Source organism: Apium graveolens, chromosome 5, assembly GCF_009905375.1.
Source record: "Apium graveolens cultivar Ventura chromosome 5, ASM990537v1, whole genome shotgun sequence".
Classification (NCBI taxonomy): Eukaryota; Viridiplantae; Streptophyta; class Magnoliopsida; order Apiales; family Apiaceae; genus Apium; species Apium graveolens.
Window position 1 is genome coordinate 90,048,762 of NC_133651.1, and position 14,552 is coordinate 90,063,313.

Genomic DNA, 14,552 nt, shown 5'->3' on the forward strand with positions numbered 1-14,552 from the left:
AAGCTCCCTCATCCATTTAGGGGGAGCTGCCAACACTCACAACTGAGCAAACTTCTCTAATCTCTCAAATTTCTTCACCATATAGAGCACTTAAATCTGATTCTCAAGTGCACCAACACTCAAGTGACATGGTTCATGAAACTGTGCTCACCATCCAGAACCAACATCTGGATGGTGAGAGGCTACTAGCTGGGTAGACCTTGATGACACCATCACAAACATGGGGGTTTCATTAGTTTTTACTGAAGAACCAATGGTCACTCTTGCACCTTCATGTGCACAATCATCTTCACAGATGAATAGGTTTTAGGGTAGTACTCTTGAGGGAAAGCTATCTAAATCCTCTCCAAATCAATTGAAGGTTCCTCTAGAAGGAACAATTCCCCTCAAAACCCTAGCTGAAATTGCCTTGACAGTTGAAGCTAGGAGTACAAGTGCCAATGACCCTGTTGTGGGAGAGGCAAGTTCATCACATTTATGTGACAGGCTCTACAAGGTGCACAATGGTTTGAGGCTGGTGTACATGACAGTAACCCAGTCAAATCCTCTCCAATTCCAATGGAGGTTCCCACTATATGTGGTGAACAACAAACTGTCAAAACCACAGATTTATCTGTGAGTCAAACTGTGACTTCTGTCACAGGTGGTAATATGGACATTTCTCAGCAACCATCCACATCTCAATCCAGCCAACCACATGTCATGGCTCAATGACTACAAGATATGGAAGCTCAGCCTTCTACAGTTGATGACATGTTGGTAGATCAAATATCAGGCTTGGCCAATCTCTCTCAGCAATTGCTCACTTCAGATATGGGGAACCAGGACTATCAAGCTATACTGCTATGCTTCAATGAAGAGGTTGAACAACAGAAGGAGAAGATAGTAGATGAAGCTGAAGAAGATGGAAATGTAGATGCCTGGTTGTCTGATGACCATGTGGCAGAAATGGATGAAGTTTTGGCTAGATTCAGGAGGGAGTACATAACTATCTTGGGAAGCAATGCTAAATCTCTCACTCCTCTTGAAGTCTATGATGCCATCATAGATGTGCACAAAGCTCAACTCAAGGCTTTCCATCTCTTTGGAAAGGCTTTTGAAGTAAAATTGACTGGACATGAAGATAAAATCAGGAAGCTGATCAAGGAAAAGATGGATGACATTGTGCCTTCTCAAAAGGACATCAAGAATCAATTCCAGTATTTCACTGAGCAAATGGCAAGGATGGATCTGGCCTCAATTGAAAAGGAAGTGTCAAATATGAAGAGTTCTTTCAAGGCCCTGTTTGATCAAGTTCAAGCTCATATCACAAATTCAAATGATACCAGGGTCAAGCTCAATCAAATGTATACTGCAAGGTATGAGCCTTCATTTCTTCTCATGGTGGGTGTCAGAAAAGCTGTTGATGAACATTTTGGGTCCTTCTCAGCCAAAACCTCTACTCCTCAAATACAAGAACTTCAAGATCAAATTTCTTCACTTCAAGCTTCCAACTCTGGTTTAACTTCACAATTCAGAGTTCTAACCACATTGGTTGAGAGTCAACAATATGTTATTCAGGCCTTAGTGGAGTCCCATAAGCATTTACAAATGCAGAATACAATTGTTTTGGGAGCCATTATGGGAAAACTCAACATCCCACTGCCAGCATTGCCTGAAGCTGTAAGACCTGAGATTTCTACTCCCCTACTCATGCCTGTCACCAAGACTAAGGGGGAGATAGATGCAAGGCTAGCACAATCACAATCAAAACTCAAAAGTGAAGTACAAGGTCTAGAATAAGAGAGGCTCCTTATGGTTGCCCAAGGTCCAGGAATGACACAAGAGTTTGACAATTTGCTCACTGGACTAAGGAACTCTCTCTATAATAACTTCTTCACTTACAGAAAGACCTTGGAAAAGACTATCAATTTCATCAGGGTGCTGCAGATTCCAGTCAAGGACCAGTTTTTGGAGAAAAGGATAGTGATCAATCTTAATGATTCTGGTGTAGACAGATGTATGCAAGTCAACTTCAATTATTTAATTTCCTGAAGAGCATCTGAGGTGGATATTTTGATTAACAAGGTCAGGATAATCAACAATGAAGAGAAAATACTACTAGCAGAGTTGAAGAAGGCTCAAGAAGCTGCATTCCCAGAAGCTTATCTACAACCAAGCAATTGAAACATTTCCCAAGTACCCAAAAACTGTGTCATGGCCAACAGAAGACTGATAATGGTACTTGAGTCTGAGCTGAAAAGTAAGAAATTGAAGACTAGTGAAGATGAAGCTATGATCAAGATTCTGAGGAGATACATTGATAATCCTGAAGCCAATTTGCCTAAAACTCAAATCAACACAGATGACTTGGGTGATGATGAGCAGAAAAAAGATGGTCCAAATCCTTCTGGCTCAAACTCAAGTCAATCTAGCAAGGCAATTGGTGGAAAAAGTGATAGTGAGAAAGCAAAGGAGAAGAAGAGTGGATCTGAGACTCAAAGGAGCGGTGGAAGAAGACAAAGACAAAAGAATGATACCTCACAACCCCTCTAAACCCTAAATATCCAAATACCAATTGCTAAACCTTCACATTCAACCTTATCAAAAACTGCTCAACCTCAAACCTCTAAGCCTAAATATTTCTACAAGCTCACTGCAAACTCTCTCCTCAAAACTCAAATTACTCACAGCCATACTTCTCTGAAAAAACTCAAAAATGTACCTTCATTCAAGCCACCCCATAAAACACACTTCAAAATAGTTGGAATAGGGCCAAAAGAAGCCAAGGTTAAGAGAAGATTCAGAAGACAAAGAAGACAAAGAAGAAGATAACTGACAGCTGAATTTCTCAATGATCATGGATTTGGTGAAAAGGCCATCTGGAACAGATATGATCAATATGATTTTCAACCTCTAAATGTTGTGGATTCAGATGAATACTACTTCCAACAGCAAGCTGAAAGAATTGTCAGAGTTTGGGTTGTCAACATTAAAGAAGTTAGAATCTACTACAGTGATAGTTCCTTTAAAAAGCTTGGAAATAGACAAATGGATTCTCTCTCAATTGTTGAACTGAAAAGGGTGATAAGCTTGATGAATGGTAAAGATTCAGCCACTAAGGCATGGAAAACAGTATTGGCAGTGTTTGTGGTTAACATAGAGGAGATGAGAGATAAGCATAGAGATTTGCTAGCTGAAAGGAGGAGAAAGTATGAGCATGACATTGATGAGTATATTAGAAGATCAGAAGAGTTGAAGGCAGCAGGCAAGAGCAGAATATCAAAGGATGGAAAATTTCTGAATGTAAAAGCTGGCTCTTTGTCAAGATACAGGATAGGGATGTTAGCTAGTTATCCTAAGCCAGATTTGCTGAAACTAATAGAGGCTCTAACTGACACCCCCATCCTAGAAGAATTGGAAATACTTGTACAGATTAAGAACATAATTGAGAAAGGATCAGAAAGCTCAGTCTTTACTTAAATATTATAAGCTGTCAAATGTTCAATGTACAAGTGTTGTATCAGCTTTTGTATTATTTGATTCTCATTCTTTAACTTGGGGTTAGTCTTGTTAACAGGCATAAATTTGTGATAAGCAATCTTCTCACAAATTGGGGGAGATTGTTGTGCAAGACATGCCTGTATCATAACAAGACTAAGTCATTCTGAAAACCCTGAGATTAGTTGCATTATAACCTTAATCTGTAATTTATACTTGTAACACTTAATGTCTGTAAAATGTAAATGGAGCAGACTGGAGTATTTTTCTCTAAACAGTGTCAAGCCTAAGAATTTTATCTGGAAGAAGATCAAGAATGTCATGCCTCAGAAGAATTATGAAGAAGCTTGGAGTTGAATAATTCTGTTTGGTGAAAAACATTCTAAGTCAAGATCTCTACAAGTCACAGAATTAGTGTTATAGAGAAGTCATTCGAGAACTCAGGAATTGCCTATCGAGAACTCAGGAATTGCCTATCGAGAACACATGAATTCTCTTTCGAGAACTCAGGAAATGCTATTGGAGATATCGATAAGTCAGATACCCATTCAAGAACTCAGAGATATCGACAAGTATACATTCATTAGAGAACTCTGAGTTATCGATAAGCCAAAGTCCATTAGAGAACTCTGAGTTATCGATAAACCAAAATTCACTAGAGAACTCTGAGTTATCAATAAGTCAAGTCAACAATGAAGTTTCAGAGATATCGACAAGCCAACATGCCTATCGAGATGTCGAGTTCTCTACAGCTTAATTGGAGATCTCGAAGTGAAGAAATTTCTCTATGTATAGAATTGCAGAACAGTTTAATATCCAAGGTTGCAAATCAACAAACAATTCACATAGCTGGATTGACAAGTCTACAAAAAGCACCTTGAGAGATGTGCAAGATCAATGGCAAAGATTAACTAACAGAGGAAGATTAAAGTAAACACGGGATGCTAAAGATATGCTAAGCCAGAAATGGAAGATTTGCTTTTCTATAAATAGAAATGACAAGTGACAGTTTAGAAAAGCTAATAGCATGTTTATTATCCTCTTTGTAAACCAGCAGTTAACTGAGTTATAAAGTTAACTCTGGTGCTCTAGTCAGAAGTAACAATCTAGATAGAAAATCATGTATTCTCTCTCAAGAAAGGAGCTAAGTTCTAAAACAAGAACTGTTAGGAATATGTGTATTAGTTTGATGATAAGTTAAACAAAACACTTAAGTAGAAATCTAGTGTTTGTAGCCTCAACGGATAAGACCATCTTGGCTATCCGTTGAAGAAGTAGCTTTACTTAGTAATAAGTTTAGTATTGTAGCACATTTCATTCTCTGGATTCAAGTTGTAATTCTTAGATGTTGTAGGAAATTATCAGTCATGTTGACTACTAGTGGATATGCAAATAGGAGGGCTAATTGTAAATATTTCATGCCTTGTAATTTTGTATAAGTGAAGAAGTATCAACTGATATTGAAGACCTTCAACGGATAAGAAACAAAGCTTCAACGGATGTCTCTAAAGCTTCAACGGATAATATCCATCAACGGATAAGTGCTTCAATGGATAAAGACTTCAACTCCTAATGCATCAACGGATAAAGCTTCAACGGATAAAGCCTCAACGGATAAGGCATCAACGGATGAAAGCTTCAACGGATGCTTAGTTCATTAGCAGTTGATAGTGACAATTCATAAGCTGACAGAGGCACATGGGTTGACAGAGACAAACTGGAATGTGGAAGCCTCTAGGAGGAATCAAGAAAATGCAGCATTTCCATTCTGGTGCAAACAAGGAAGTATTCAAAGATTAACAGCTAAGCCTAAATTTCATTGGATAGAGAAATGAAGTAAAAACATGTGAAGAGCCTTTTTAATTGTATTTTACAGTTTTGTCTTCACTTGTAAACTTGGTGATATATAAACCTAGTAGCAGCTAGTAATTAGATGTGAATTTTCCAGAGCTGTTTAGAAAAATCCAGAGAGAAAATCATCTAGTTTGTACTAGGAAGCAGCTGTGATTTAATTCTTTGAATCACAGATTTTCTGAAATAACACATCTTTGGTGGAACAACAAATCCACCAGAAAAGTTTTTAAGTTCTCTGTGTTCTTTACATTTGTGTTTGAATATATATCTCTCTGCATTAGCTTCAAGCAATTCACACACATTTGCTCACAAGAACACTTAGCCTTAGAAACTGCTCAAAACTTGAAAAAGTTTTGAGATTTACATTCAACCCCCTTCTGTAAATCTCATTGTTAGTCCACTGGGAATAACAATTGGTATCAGAGCAAGCTCTTAACATACAAAGAGTTTAAAGATCTATTCTGCTAACATCATGAGTAAGAAGGATATTGGTGTAAAGATTCCAATCTTGGAAATAGATAACTATCATCACTGAAAAGTGAAGATGCATTTACATCTTCTCTCTCAAGATGAAAGCTACATCAACTGCATTGAAAATGCTCCGCACATCCCTCACAAGGTGGCCACAGCTGCTACTGCAATAGTTGCTGTTGGACAGTCTATTCCCAAGCCAAAAGCAGAATGGACTGTTGAAGATATTGAAGAGGTTCACAAGGACAAGAAAGCCATGAACATTCTGTTTAATGGCCTAGATCAAGATATGTTTGACAATGTCATTAACAGCCAAACTGCTATGGAAATTTGGGATACTGTGCAGCTTATCTGTGAAGGCACTGAGCAAGTTAGAGAAAACAAAATGCAGCTTCTCATTCAACAGTATGAATATTTTCATTTTGAAGAAGGAGAATCATTGAATGATACCTTCAACAGATTTCAGAAACTGTTGAATGGATTGAAGCTGTATGGTAGAATGTACCAAGTCAAGGACTCCAATTTAAAATTTCTAAGGTCTCTACCAAAGGAATGGAAGCCTATGACTGTTTCTCTAAGAAATTCTCAAGATTATAAGGACTTCACACTTGAAAGATTATATGGAATTTTGAAGACATATGAACTTGAGATGGAGCAAGATGAGCTGTTGGAAAAGGAAAAGAGAAAAGGAGGATCAGTTGCACTTGTAGCTGACAGTGAGAAGGTTGGAGCCAGGAATGAGGAGAAGACAATGCCAAGTCTCAAAATTGGCACAAGCAAATCAGAATCAAGCAAGGGTAAAGAGCAAGTAGCTGAGGATGAAAACAATTCCAGTCAGGATGACTCTGATGATGTTGATGAACATCTGGCTTTTCTGTCCGGGAGGTTTGCAAAGATGAAGTTCAGGAAAAATACAAAATTCACTTAGCCAAACAAAAACATGGTGGACAAATCTAAGTTCAAATGTTATAACTGTGGCATTAGTGGACACTTTACAAGTGAGTGTAGGAAGCCAACCTCTGATAAGAAGAAATTTGAGCAAGTTGATTACAAAAAGAAGTATTTTGATTTGCTCAAACAAAAGGAAAGAGCTTTTCTCACTCAAGATGATTGGGCAGCAGATGGAGTCAATGAAGATGATGATATGGAATATGTCAACCTAGCCCTGATGGCTAATTCTGATGAAAATGAAACTAGTTCATCAAGCAACCAGGTAATTACTACTGATCTCTCTCAGCTTTCTAAAAATGAATGCAATGAAGCCATAAATGATATGTCCAATGAATTATATCATTTACGAGTTTCCCTTAAATCACTAGCCAAGGAAAACACTAGGATAAAAGAGAATAATGTGTTTTTAAGTGATAGGAATGCTGTGTTAGAGAATCAGGTAATTGAGCTTGAAAAGATTAAACTTAAATGCTTGACTGTTGAGAGTGAACTAGAAGAAGCTGTTAAGAAAGTAGAAATTCTTTCTAAACAGTTAGAAAGTGAGCAAGAGGTAATCAAGGTCTGGAAAACATCTAGGGATGTTAGTGTTCAGATTGCCAAGGTTCAGGGAATTGAATCATTCTGTGAGGATGCCTGGAAGAAAAACAAAAAGGAGTTGGAATTGATTGATGGATTGTCAACGGATGTGGAATCAACGGATGATGAAAGTTATCAGTTGAAGGAAGAAAAAGAGCATCTGTTGAAGGCTCATCAATTAAAACAGGCAAGTAATTTTAAAAATAAAAATCTCAATAAGAAGGATGATTTAACTTTCAAGAACTTTGTCAAAGAAGGAGCTAGCACATCCAAAGATGCCAGTAAGGTGAATATAGGACACATGACTTTAGATCAGCTGAAAAGTAGGCTTAAGTTGGTTGAGGATAAGAAGGAAACTAAAAGAAAATCTAAAAGAAATGGGAAGGTAGGGATTAATAAATATAACAATTACACACCTGATAGGTATGCTCCTAGAAAAAGCTGTGTGCATTGTAAAAGTGTTAATCACCTATCTGATAATTGCAAATCTGTTAAAAATGCTCCCATGCCTTCAAATCCCTCCATGCCTAACAAGTCTATGTCACCTCTGCATGCTATGCCTGTTATGTCTCATCAGAATCCCCATGCACATTTTACAAACATGCCATATATTAATAATCCTTATTTTACTGCATTTAGTATGCCTCAAATGCCATACAATATGCCTATGTGGAATAACATATTTGCACAATCTATGCCTTATCAAATTCAATCAAATGTGCTAAATGATTCTGTGACTAACCCTACACTTCAACCAACCACATCTGAGATCAAGGTTGACCCAAAGTTACCTAAGTCAAAAGATGCAGGAGGAATGAAGTCTAGGAAAAAGACTAACAAGGATGGACCCAAGGAAACTTGAGTACCAAAATTAACTTGATTGATTTTGTTGTGTGCAGGGAAAAAGAAGGAATCTATGGTACTTGGACAGTGGCCGTTCAAGACACATGACAGGAGATTTCACCATGTTCACAGAGTTTAAGGAGAGTGCTGGCCCTAGCATAACCTTTGGAGATAACAACAAAGGATTCACTATGGGATATGGCTTGATTTCAAAAGAAAATGTCATCATTGATGAAGTTGCATTGGTTGATGGTCTCAAACACAACTTATTGAGCATCAGTCAACTATATGACAGAGGGAATATTGTTTCCTTCAATTCTGAAGCCTGTATTGTCACAAGTAAGAAGGACAATAAAGTGGTTCTAACTGGAGTTAGAAAAGGGAATGTGTACTTAGCTGACTTCAACTCTACAGATGCAGAATCTATTACTTGTCTTCTCAGCAAAGCAAGCTCAGTTGAAAGTTGGCTATGGTACAAGAAGCTGTCCCATTTGAATTTCAAGACAATGAATGATCTAGTCAAAAAGGACTTAGTTAGAGGAATACCTCTAGTAGAATTCACAAGGGATGGACTGTGTGATGCTTGTCAGAAAGGAAAGAAAAAGAAAGTATCATTCAGTAAGAAGCTTTAATCTGCAATTGATGAACCATTACAACTGCTACACATGGATCTTTTTGGACCAGTCAATGTATTGTCAATTTCAATGAAAAAATATTGCGTAGTGATTGTAGATGATTTCTCAAAGTTTTCATGGGTTTATTTTCTTGGATCAAAGGATGAAGCTAGTGAAATCATTATCAATCATATCAAGCAAGTCAACAATCATCCAGATTTCAAAGTAAGGAATATTAGGAGTGACAATGGAACTGAGTTCAAGAATTCAACCATGAAGTTGTTCTGTGAAGAAAATGGGATCATGCATGAGTTCTCAGCTCCAAGGACCCTACAACAAAATGGTGTGGTGGAAAGGAAGAACAGATCACTAATTGAAGCTGCAAGGACAATGCTTGAAGAGTCAAAACTCCCAACTTACTTTTGGGCTGAGGCTGTTAACTGTGCATGTTACACTCAGAATATTTCTCTAATCAATCAGGCAAAAGGCATGACTCCCTATCAATTATTCAAGAGAAGAAAACCAACTTTAAACTTTCTGCATGTCTTTGGTTGCAAATGTTACATCTTAAGGAATCAATATGATCACAAAGGGAAGTTTGATGCAAAGGCTGATGAAGGAATATTTGTTGGTTATTCTGCTGGAAAATCATATAGGGTCACAATCTAAGAACCAACATTGTCATGGAATCTGTGCATGTTGTGTTTGATGATAAAAAGATTGATGGACTAACAGATGAGGGACATCATGAAGGACTCAAATTTGACAATATTGAGATATATTGTGATGATAGTGAAGATGAGAATGATGAAGAAGGCATCTCAAGAAGAATTCAAAATCTACCTTTGGATAATGCACAAAATGCTGCATCCGTTGAAAGTCATATTTCAGCTTTCGTTGAAAGAAGCAATGCAGCATCCGTTGAAAGACAAAGTGCATCATCCGTTGAAGTTCATAATGAAGCATCCGTTGATCACAGTCTGTCAACGGATAATCAATTCACTTCATCAGTTGATAGAGCTCCCAATTCCTTTCAAAGGATCAGCAACTCAGGGGGAATTTCAACCAATCAACATTCTATCTCACATCATGACAATACTGAGGCGACCTCATCTAGAGCTAATCTACCACCTCAAAGGAAATGGACGAAGAATCACCCTTTTGAACTGATCATTGGTGATGCTATATCTAAAGTGCAAACTAGAAGGGCTACTCAAGATGAATGTCTGTATAGTAGCTTTCTATCACAGGAGGAACCTAAGAGAGTGGAAGAAGCTCTATTGGATCCAGATTGGATTTTAGCAATGCAAGAGGAGCTAAACCAATTTGAGAGGAACAAAGTATGGAAGCTGGTACCCAAGCCAAAGAACAAGAGTTCTATTGACACAAAATGGGTATTCAGAAACAAGATGGATGAAAATGGCATTGTCATAAGGAATAAATCCAGATTGGTTGCTAAAGGCTATTCTCGACAAGAGGGAATAGATTTTGATGAAACATTTGCTCCAATTGCCAGACTTGAAGCCATCAGAATCTTTCTAGCCTATGCAGCCCATGCCAATTTCAAAGTCTATCAAATGGATGTCAAGAGTGCATTTATAAATGGGGAATTGGAGGAAGAAGTTTATGTAAGCCAACCTCCAGGATTTGAAGATCCAAACTTTCCAGACTATGTGTATTATCTGTTGAAAGCACTCTATGGACTAAAGCAAGCACCTAGAGCCTGGTATGAGACTTTGTCAAAATTCCTTCTAGATAATCACTTCACAAGAGGTACTGTTGACAAAACTCTTTTCTTTAGAAATGTTAATGGCTCTACAATACTTGTTCAAATTTATGTAGATGATATTATATTTGGATCTACAGATGATAAGCTTTGTAAAAAGTTTGCTAAGTTAATGCAAAGTAAATATGAAATGAGCATGATGGGAGAGCTAACTTATTTTCTTGGTTTACAAGTTAAACAAGTTAGTGGTGGAATTTTCATTAGTCAAACTAAATATATTCATGAACTTTTAAAGAAGTTTGACTTAATGAACTGTTCATCTGCAAAAACTCCCATGGCCACTGCCACCAAGCTTGAATTAAACAAGGCTGAAAAGTCTATGGACATTTCAAGTTATAGAGGCATGGTTGGCTCACTTTTATATTTAACTGCTAGTAGACCTGATATAATGTTTTCTACATGTCTCTGTGCTAGATTTCAAGCTGCCCGTAAAGAATCTCACTTAGTGGCTATTAAAAGAATCTTCAGATATCTCAAAGGGACTCCAAATCTAGGAATTTGGTACCCTAGAGAGTCTGGTTTTGATCTAATTGGCTACTCAGATGCAGATTATGCAGGCTGCAAAATAGACAGGAAAAGCACAATTGGCACCTGTCAATTTCAGGGAACAAGCTTGTGTCATGGTTCAGCAAGAAGCAAAATTCTGTTTCTACATCAACAGCTGAAGCTGAGTACATTGCTGCTGGTAGTTGCTGTGCACAGATACTATGGATGAGGAATCAACTATTTGACTTTGGACTAACTGTTGACAAAATTCCTATATTCTGTGACAACACAAGTGCCATTGCCATTACTGAAAATCCAGTGCAGCACTCAAGAACCAAGCACATTGACATCAAGTACCACTTCATTAGGGAACATATGATGAAAGGTACAGTGGAACTTCATTTTGTTCCAAGTGAAAAGCAGATTGCAGACATATTTACCAAGCCACTTGATGAATCAACATTCACAAGATTAGTAAGTGAGCTAGGTATGCTTAATTATTCATAAATTTATGTCCTCCATATAATCTGCCTTGAAGCCTGAAATGAATTTGCTGCAAGAACAAAGTTGGCTTTAAGTAAGACTTATTCTATCAACGGATATTCCCTATCCGTTGAAAGCCAAAATTCTTCTATCAACGGATGTTCATTATCCGTTGAAAGACAAATACATTTCTGGTAATTTTATCACTCAACGGATAAAATAGTGTTGATCATCAACGGATAACTATTTACCTTATCCGTTGAAGTGTCATATCAGTTACTTTAAGTGAGTCACAACCGTTGATTCTTTTACTTAACCGTTGATACAGATATACACTGTTGTATGTATTTGTATTAAAGGCAGTTTTCAGAATTTCTACAGTTTTCTTTATTCTTAAACGGATGTAATTTGTTTAAAAGTATCATTTAATCATTTTATTTACGTTTTAATTCAAGAAAGTATAAAAGCCCATTGAATTCTTATTTTCACTTTACGCTTTCTTGCAATTTTTATTCTCCTTCTCTCCCAAAATTCTCAAGTTTTTTTCTGCAACCTCTACTCACAACAATGGCACCAGTAGTCAAAATTATGTCTCAATCTAGATTTGTTTGTGAAAAGAATAATTTCGTAGCCTTGGTTGAAAAGAATGAAGCCCATTCTGATTATCACAAAATGATGGACTTCATCAAAAACTGCAAACTAAGCTATGCAATGCTGGAAGCCCCAACCATCTACTGTGAGGTGATTGAGGAGATTTGGACAACTGCAGAGTTCAACTCCACAGATATGACTATTGCCTTCTCTCTCAAAGGTAAGGATTATTGCATTAACTGTGATGATATACAGTCTTGCTTTAAGTTGCCTGAGAATAATGCCATGAAACCACACACTGATAAAGATGTATCTGCTATGTTAGATTCCATAGGCTATGCTTTTGATTCTGCTAGCTTAGGTAGTATTAGAAGGAAGGGCCTTAGGAAAGAATGGAGTTTTCTTGGAGATGCCTTTATCAAGGTTTTCTCTGGGACGATTAGCAATTTTGATGCCATAACTTCATCTCTTGTTAATATGCTCTATATGCTAGTTTCTGATAGGTACTTTAATTTTAACAACTATGTCATGCTAGAATTAGGTTCCAGATTAGGTAACCAAGCTAATAGACCACATAACATCTACTATGCTAGATTCTTTATGTTATTGGCTAACCATGTTGCTGAAGGATTGGTTATATCTAATGAGAACAATAAACTCAAATGCTGGGCACAAGAGACTAGGGTCCTTGCAGACCTTTTGAGAATGAACCTCAACAGCCAGGTGCCATTGGTATATTTGCCAATCATGAATGCACCACAGGTAAGTGAGGTAAACACTTCTATAACTCCTACTATTTCCAACCCCATTGTTTCTTTGCCTTCCAGTGTGGCAATGGAATCTGTGTCTTTGTCCAAATAGGTTCCTACCAAAGCCACCAAAACTAAAATTTCAAAATACAAGTCAAAGAAAACCACCTATGTTGTTTCTCAAAAGACAACAGTTGTAACAACTACCATAAACCCTGAAGGGAGTGAACAGGATGTGAGTGGTGAGGGGAGGGGTGAACATCAAGAAACCCCCCAGGATAAGGTGGGAGAGGTGAGTGGTACCCCAGCCAGCCAAACCACAGTCTCTTAAAAGACTGTGGTGGTTCAAAAGGAGTCAAACACATCCCTAGTTGCATCCTCCCAAAAGAAATCCCCAACCAGGGACACAGAACAAAAGAGGGAGGGACACTGAAGCCACATATTCACCAATCAAAGCCTTTTCAAGGAAGAAGAAGGCCAAGACCCTAGTTTCCACACAAGGGGCACACACAACACAAATACATCCACCTGTATCTTTACCTTCTCAAATTCAGCTTGATGTGACTCCAGCAAATGTGGAGTCACAGCCCCATTCTCTCATAATAGAAACACATCAATCATCAAACTCTCCATCACCCTCTCTGGATGTGGATATGACATTCACATCTATTCCTGATTCTCCCTCATTAAAACTCAGGGAGGAGCCCCACTCAAAACCTGATGATCATCATCTTTTAGATGATTTGTTGGATCATCAGCCAATTCTTTCAGATATAGTTGAAGAATCTGTGTCACCTCACTTAAAATCAATTCACACAGATTCAACAATTATGTCACTTTCAATATCTACATCTTTTCCTTCTTCAACGGATATCTCTCATCCGTTGACAAGTGGTTGTTCTTCGATGGATAAACTTAACAGCAGTTATCCGTTGATACCATCAGTTTCCACTTCAACGGATACTCCCTATCTGTTGATGGTCTCTACACATATAACAGAAATAATTCCAACTGTAGAGGACATGGTTACTCTACAATCACTTTTAGGTTTGAGGGAAGGGAGTGATAATTTAAGCGAGAGGCTGGGTTGCTCCCAGGCAAAAGGAGAGGTTGAGAGTCACCATATGCATGCTATTTCTTCCAGCATGGCAAAAGTGAGTGAGGGGAGTGCCACCTTAGAAGGTGAGGGTGAGGGTGTGAGGGTGTGTGTGAGCCAGGGGGAGCCTCTGATGCAAGAAAATAGAGAAAATGAGAGAAAGGCAGGTACAGAAGCTATAAGGGTGGATCCAGCCATTGCTAGTGAGTCAATGATAGTGGATGATGCAGAAAAGGAAAGACAATTTCAGCAACATTACAAAGCTATAATTGATAACATTTCCTTGGATGCTGACACTTTGACTCACCCTGTTCCAGCTTATCAATTGTTGGCTGCTCAGGGCAGTGTGGAGGCAGAACAGACTTTAAACATTGTACACACTTCAGAATCTCTTCTCAGAGACAAAGCTGCTGTTAACAGGCTGCCTTATCAAGCTAGTGAGCCGTCTGAAGAATTTGGAGTAAATTCTAATGATGATGACTCTAATTCTTTGGATGAGAGCATGAACTTAGGGGGAGAAGCAGGCCCAAGTTCTGTTCCAGATCTCCCTGATTGGGCATGGGCAAAGGCAT